General features: G+C 32.6%; 1 long non-coding RNA gene across 2 annotated transcripts; it reads left to right on the forward strand.

Moving 5' to 3' along the window:
- Positions 1-1,883: 1,883 nt before the first annotated feature.
- LOC110710591 lies at positions 1,884-3,413 on the forward strand. 2 transcript variants are annotated; one of them, XR_002509179.1, is made up of 2 exons: positions 1,884-2,603; positions 2,885-3,413. It is a non-coding gene; the product is annotated as an uncharacterized LOC110710591 (long non-coding RNA). The 2 variants fall into 2 exon arrangements; XR_002509178.1 differs by having other exon boundaries at positions 2,914-3,413.
- Positions 3,414-6,761: the final 3,348 nt, after the last annotated feature.

Consider the following 6,761-nt stretch of genomic DNA (forward strand, 5'->3'; position numbering starts at 1 on the left):
TCAAGAGACGAGGGTATTCATCAATGTCAATTCTCACTTGCGCTTGTTGTTTTACAGAATTACAATTGTTATTTGATTCAATTTTCATTGTATAAATTGTTTCCGATCTCTTTTACGGAATTACATAATCGATCCTAATATTTCTTAAAATCGAGAGGGAAGTTCTAACCACTTGAGCTATCCAATCCCTCACCAGCTCCCAGTCACTCACTAACGCACAATATTAAATATTTACTGTATAATTTTATTTGATTACTTCCTCCATGTTTTATTAAGTGTTACATTTACTAAATATGGCCGTATTTTAGTAAGTGTTATACTTTATTTTTTGGTCAAAATCTACATTTTAATTTTACATCTTTCTTCCTTTATGGTTCCCACCTAAATCTACTATTACTTTTTCATTTTTATTTTTTTCCTCTCACATTCATTACTATCCTGTTATTTTTCTTTTAGTACAATTTTTTTATACTTCAACTATCCTATTCAGCTTTTATTTATTTAAGTCAATTAAATTGCCAAAAAATTAATTATCGGATAAAGTGTAACACTTATTAAAACACAGAGGTAGTATATGAAAACCAAAAACAGTATAAACTTTATTTTATTAATACATGTAATAAAGTCAATCCAATAACAATTTTTTTTGACAGGCAATAACATTTTATTTGATACTCTCATATTGTTTTAATGTAAACTATTTTTGATAAAAACAAAATTTAACACATTTGCTAATGCACAACACTTTTTTTTTAAAAGGTAAACTTTTATCCGCACTTCATAATTTATAAGTGAAAATATAATATATAAGTGATAATACACTTATGGATCATGTGATAATAGATATATAACCGTTATAAAACGCTTACTGAAGACTACGAAAAGTTAAAAGGGGCAAAAAATTAAGCATTTGCTATGACGATGGCCAGAAATCATAAGATGAGACACTGGTTGTAATTCTCTGGGGCCTGGAGCCCAACTAAGGGGAGCAAAACTGGTTGCACTTAATTTTGGAACATATGTTCTACGCATATAATTAGTCCTGCAACTCCAAATCCTGCTTTCACTGTATGTATGTTATAATCTTGTTTTTCCCGTGTCTCTTGCTCATACCCATTTTAACATTTTTTATCCTCCATTTGTAATTAATTTACACAATTAAAGATATGATTATTAATTTAATTAATATGAATTATATACGGACCAGTGGAAAAAAAATAAAGAAAAGAAAAAGTGAACAATTAGTGATTGCTAATATCAAAATGATTGTTTGTAAAACAATTTGAGGTGTAGGATAGAGTTGATCATGGATTAGTCGTGTCTTTTTACGAAACATAAACACCTCACTTCAAATGAGCTCGCTACCTGTGAACTGTTAAAATAGCGGATAGATGTTAGCTTTTAAAGTAACGTTAGATATTATAGTATGAGTGTTTGACAAAAGTAATAGTTGATAATTAAACTATACATATATTGTTTAATATAGTAACCAAAATTTTACAATCGTTACTAGATATTTTTCAAATAATACTCTTTTTAATGTTTTGACAAAACTATCAAAATACTACCTCTAGGTCCTCTACCACTAACTGCTACTTGAACCATTACCTTGCTAAACACTCATTTTTTAAAAGAAGTGTTTGACTTGATTAAAACGCTAATCGCTACTTCAAACTCTACTGCCAACCAGAACCTTGACTTGATGAACAACAGAAAAACATGAATCAAAGTCAAACAATTAAGGAAAAATTGCCACAATTAATCCCAACTTTGCCTATCCGTGAATATTAATCTCAACTTTAGTTTATTCCCTATTACTCCCAACTTTGTACCCTATTAACTTTTATCACCTCCAAGTGACTTGAAACTGGTTGATGAGTTAAACCTTGCTAACTTGGGATTACTTGTACACATGTCGCAACCGGATTGATTAAAAAGTAAAAAAAAATCAAAATAAAAAAATTAAGAATAATTAAAAAAAACCACCTAACGATAGTCGCAGCCACCCACGGCTAGCCAATCCACTTCCCCCGGAGCGCGACAACCGCCCTTAGCTTGCCTTGGTGTCGTCACTTCCCCGACGCCCTCCATCAACCTCTCTTCTCCCCTGCTCCTTCTCTCACGCACCAAACGGCCACAACCATACCAAAACCGGTCTCCATCAACCTCTCTTCTCTTGCGCCGATTTTGTGGTTGATTTCATCACTGATTTCGGCCTTTAGTGGCCAATTTCGTGGTTGATTTCGAATGTTAGGGTTATGGTTTGGGATTTGGGGGTTGGGATTTGGGGGATTTTGGCTGGTTTGCATGGTGATCGAACATGAAAGGGGAGGTGGTCGAGGAAGCACCGGCACTGGCGCTACGGGAGGGGGGGGGGAAAGGGGTTGGGCTGGTCGTGGCTGTTTTTCGTGGAGCTGCACGCCGACTCTGATGAGTGCGTGAAGTGCACAAGGAAGGGGAAGCGGAAAGGTGAGCAGGGAGGCGGTGATACAGAGGTGGGGGAAAGGAAGGTAGTGTTGTCGGCGTCGTGGAATACTGGCTGGTTGTTGGTGGTCGTGGTGGGGAACTAAAGAGAGCAACGGGGAGGATGGAGGAGAGAGAAGGTATTTTTTTAATTTTATTTTAATTTAAACTTTATTTATATATTTTTTAATTTTTATATTTTAAGCCAATCATACGCTGACATGTGTCTTGTTACCTGTAATATTAGGTTGGATGACCGATTAGGGGTGATAAAAATTAATAGGGTATAAAGTTGAGAGTTATAGGAAATAAAGTGAAGTTGGGATTAATATTGACGGATGAGGTAAAGTTGAGATTAATAATGACAATTTTTCCAACAATTAATTGAAATAGATAATCATGTATAGTATATCTCACACAGGCTAAGATTCAACTCCATTTGGCTTGCAGCCTCGCCTCGTTGACATTCCTAGTATCGGCATGCAGGTAGAGTGTCTTTTGAGACTAATAAAAACAAAGGGCAAGAAGAGCAATAGCACGCGGAAAAAACAGAAGGTAGCACACGGAAAAAATTAAGAGGAAACAATACTAAAAGACCAAAACAAGTGGGGTTGAGTTGAGGTTGTGATGTTGGAATTGATGATCTCAAAATAGTGAAAACCAGTAGCGCCACTCTTCCATCCAAATTGTCATTAACTGTTAAAGGACGATATCCCCACATCTCAAGAATTTTCAATAATCACGACAAATTGCTATTATTAATACTTGTATTTCATTAAGGAGTACATTATTTATCAATTAGGACTTGGACCACCATTCCTTTTTTTTTTTTTTTAGCTGTTTTAAATTTGTACTGTATATCCCCGTCAAAAAAATAAAATAAAAAATAAAAATAAAAATTGTACTGTATATCTTACGGAGTAATAATATTGCAATTTGAACACCAGTCATTTTCCAATTGAATGTAGAAATTGCTGGCACAATCTTTTGACTCATTTACTCATTTGTCATTATAGAATTAAATAAAACTCACCAACCTTCATTTACATACGGAGTAGTTTTTTTATTTTTTTATGCAAGTCATAATAGCCGTTTAATGAATATGGAGTATTGTACTATTTAAACTTTTACAATGTTTATTTATTACTCCCTACGTACTCGACAGAACGACCCTTTTGGATTGATGGGGTTTGTAAAAAGTAGAGAGAGAGAGAAAATATTAAAAGTACATGAAAAAAAATTAAAATTTTACATGAAAAAGCTAATTTTGTACAAATATTATTGTAAATTAGTGGGTATTTTAATATAAATGGATCGATTATTTTGGGACTAAAATTAGGCCAAAATGGTCGAACTTTTGGGGACGGAGAGAGTATCTACTTCCTCCGTTCTATTAATATTGCAACAATGAACTTTTTACACTATTCATTCATTAAACAAAATATGGTCAAGTGAAATCTTGATGGATTTTTTGCTTAAAATACTTTCACAATAACTTTTATGATTTTTACTATTACATAATTATAGATATATAACGTATAAAATGTGTTTTAGGATGCATAAATTCATCCTTGTTATAATATTATTGAAACGGAAGAAGTATATGTTAGAGAGATGAGTTCAAATCAATATTGGACAATGTATGTGCGATACATTTTTCATATTGATATGTTAGAGCCGCCTTAGAGGTATGAGATCAAATCTCTAAAGGTGTGTTCTATTCACTTAATTTCACTTATTATTTGAAGTTAACATAACTTATTTAAATTTATTTTAATTGTAATTTGAAATTGAATAACCCTTATCAAACTTCTAAAATTTGATTATGCAATGATGGATTATGTATACTAATTATTGATAAAAAATTTATTACTCTTTCACCAAGAAACATTCTCTTTAAAAGAACTAACCTCTCTTTTCTTTCTTTATTACTCTTTCACCAAGAAACATTCTCTTTAATAATCCATGTTTGCTTCAAGTACTCGCACTATTGTTTTCTCCTTAAAGGTAAAATGCTTTTGGCGAAAATGGCAATAATAAATAAAAAAGGTAAAGTGTTTTGGCAGAGGCTCATAATGTCAGTCCTTAACTCTAGCCCAGAAAAGGCAGACACACCACATGAAGCATCAAGCCCGCTTACATTTTCACATTGTTTCTCCCTCGCACGCTTAAATTTAGTGCTGTAAATTATTTGTACCATCAAACTAGCTAATTTTTGTGGTCCAAATTTGCCAAAGTCCTTTCTAAATCTTTTACTACCCCGTGCAATTTTTGGTATTATTTGTGAGTTATAAAATATTTTAAAGTTGTACTACTTTTGGTTTAAATTATTTACAACTTTGGAATATTTTATATCTCAAAAATAATACCCCAAAGTTGCGAGTAATTTGGACCGAAGGTAGTATATATAATATATAGTGGAGGTAGTATATACACACAGTGACACGGGTATATATGAGTAATACTTCATCCGTTTTTTAATATTTGCAACACACTTTTTCACGATATTTAAGAAAAGTAGAGTTCACATGTAATAAACTTTAAAATGAGATGTGAGGTGGTTAGGAGTATAATTTAGTGGGTCATATGCGAAATAGTACAACTTTTTCCCAAATTAATTTTCCAATTATAGTGTGGTAAGTATTGTCTTCCGTTTCCGTTTTATGAAGTGTTGCAATATTAAAAAACAAAGGAAGTATATGTGGAGATAGGTGCATTCATAGGTGATTCTTCCTCTTTATTCTGACTTCTAGCACTGCAAATTAATCCGTAATTAAAAATGTATTACAGACCTACAGAGTAATGACTCTAGTAAAACCTTGGTATCAAACAAAGCCTAAATTTTATTAGGAGTAATACCAAACATTAGTATTTTGAAGTATAATGAGGATCAACTAATCATACTTTAGTACTAGTAAGATTTTATTTTAAAATATTGACTCAAGCAACAAAACAAAATGATCAACTTAAGTGAGTTTCTAAGTACCAAATAATGTATAATAGCTGCTCATGAGATCTACATCCTTTGTATCTAAATAAGTGACTAACTTTAACTGATGTCTAAATATTTTAAGTTAAAAAAACTACGAAAACATATATTGTACTCCCTCCGTCCCTAAATTACATTCCTGTTTCTAGCATTTATTCCTCACATAATAAAGGAAAACAGGAATGTAATTTAGGGATAGAGGGAGTATTATAAAATCCAATAAAGTTTACCAAATAGGCAAATAACACTTTAGTTTTTGGGTATGCAAAAGTTGCAGAAAATGCAACGGTAACATAATAATATTGCATAATTTCATTACTTATATTCTGTATGTACTACATAGTATTATTTCAAAAGACTTATACTTGATTTGCTGGGAGATCTATAGATGAACTCCCTTCAAAAATAAACGTATGCCACTCAATGCAGCGAGCACACGGTATTCTTTAGTAAAAGGCGAAAGAATAGTTCGCTTTGTGCTCACTGCGTGGCTGCGTGAAGAGAACCATAATTAAGCACCCTTACTTATATTAGTTTCCTAGCTTGGTTCTTTCTCTTGGTCCATGTGGGACAAAATTCAAGTCATAGTTTGTTTTCAGCATAACATTCAGCAACGAAACCGAACCCTATAACATGTGGGAAGTTTATTACCAAAAACTGTCAATGATACAAATCAACAACGAATGCTCAATTCAAGTTCGATCTTGACACCATTAGTGTATATTTTGTTCTACGTATGTTTCTGAATTGACATTTGGAGTTAATGACGGAAAACTCTTTTGGTGCATAGTGCATCAAGCTAATGCTTAGGCTTTTCTGAAGAAAGCATCAGATGACATTATAGACTTCTAATTTATATGCACATCTGCTCAGTTTTACTTACGTAGGTAGTAGTATAATTGTGGAAGCTGAAGCCGAAGCCAAAAAGGAGGGTTTGGAAATAAGTTTCAACCAGCAATCGGTTAATACCTCTCTAACTGTGTCATTACCCAAGATAGAGTTTAGATTGCCAAAGTTTTTGCTTACATGATGTTTCACGACGAAAACAAAAACAGTAAAGTAGCAGCAGGTTTTAAAGATTTGATGGTGGGATAGACTACATTTCACATGTAAAATCACAAAAATTATTACTCCGTTTATCAATTAATCAAACTGCTACTAGAAATATCAATTGTATTAAGTAAACCTCTATTCAAATTTAAATTAGTAGTTATAAGAGAATAACAAGGAGTCACTAGGTTTAAACTTTACTGATCAAAACTGATTTGCTCAAAAAATTGACTACTAGATTTCCGTACTAAACAGTTTA

This window comes from Chenopodium quinoa, unplaced genomic scaffold (genome assembly GCF_001683475.1).
Source record: "Chenopodium quinoa cultivar QQ74 unplaced genomic scaffold, ASM168347v1, whole genome shotgun sequence".
NCBI lineage: Eukaryota > Viridiplantae > Streptophyta > Magnoliopsida > Caryophyllales > Amaranthaceae > Chenopodium > Chenopodium quinoa.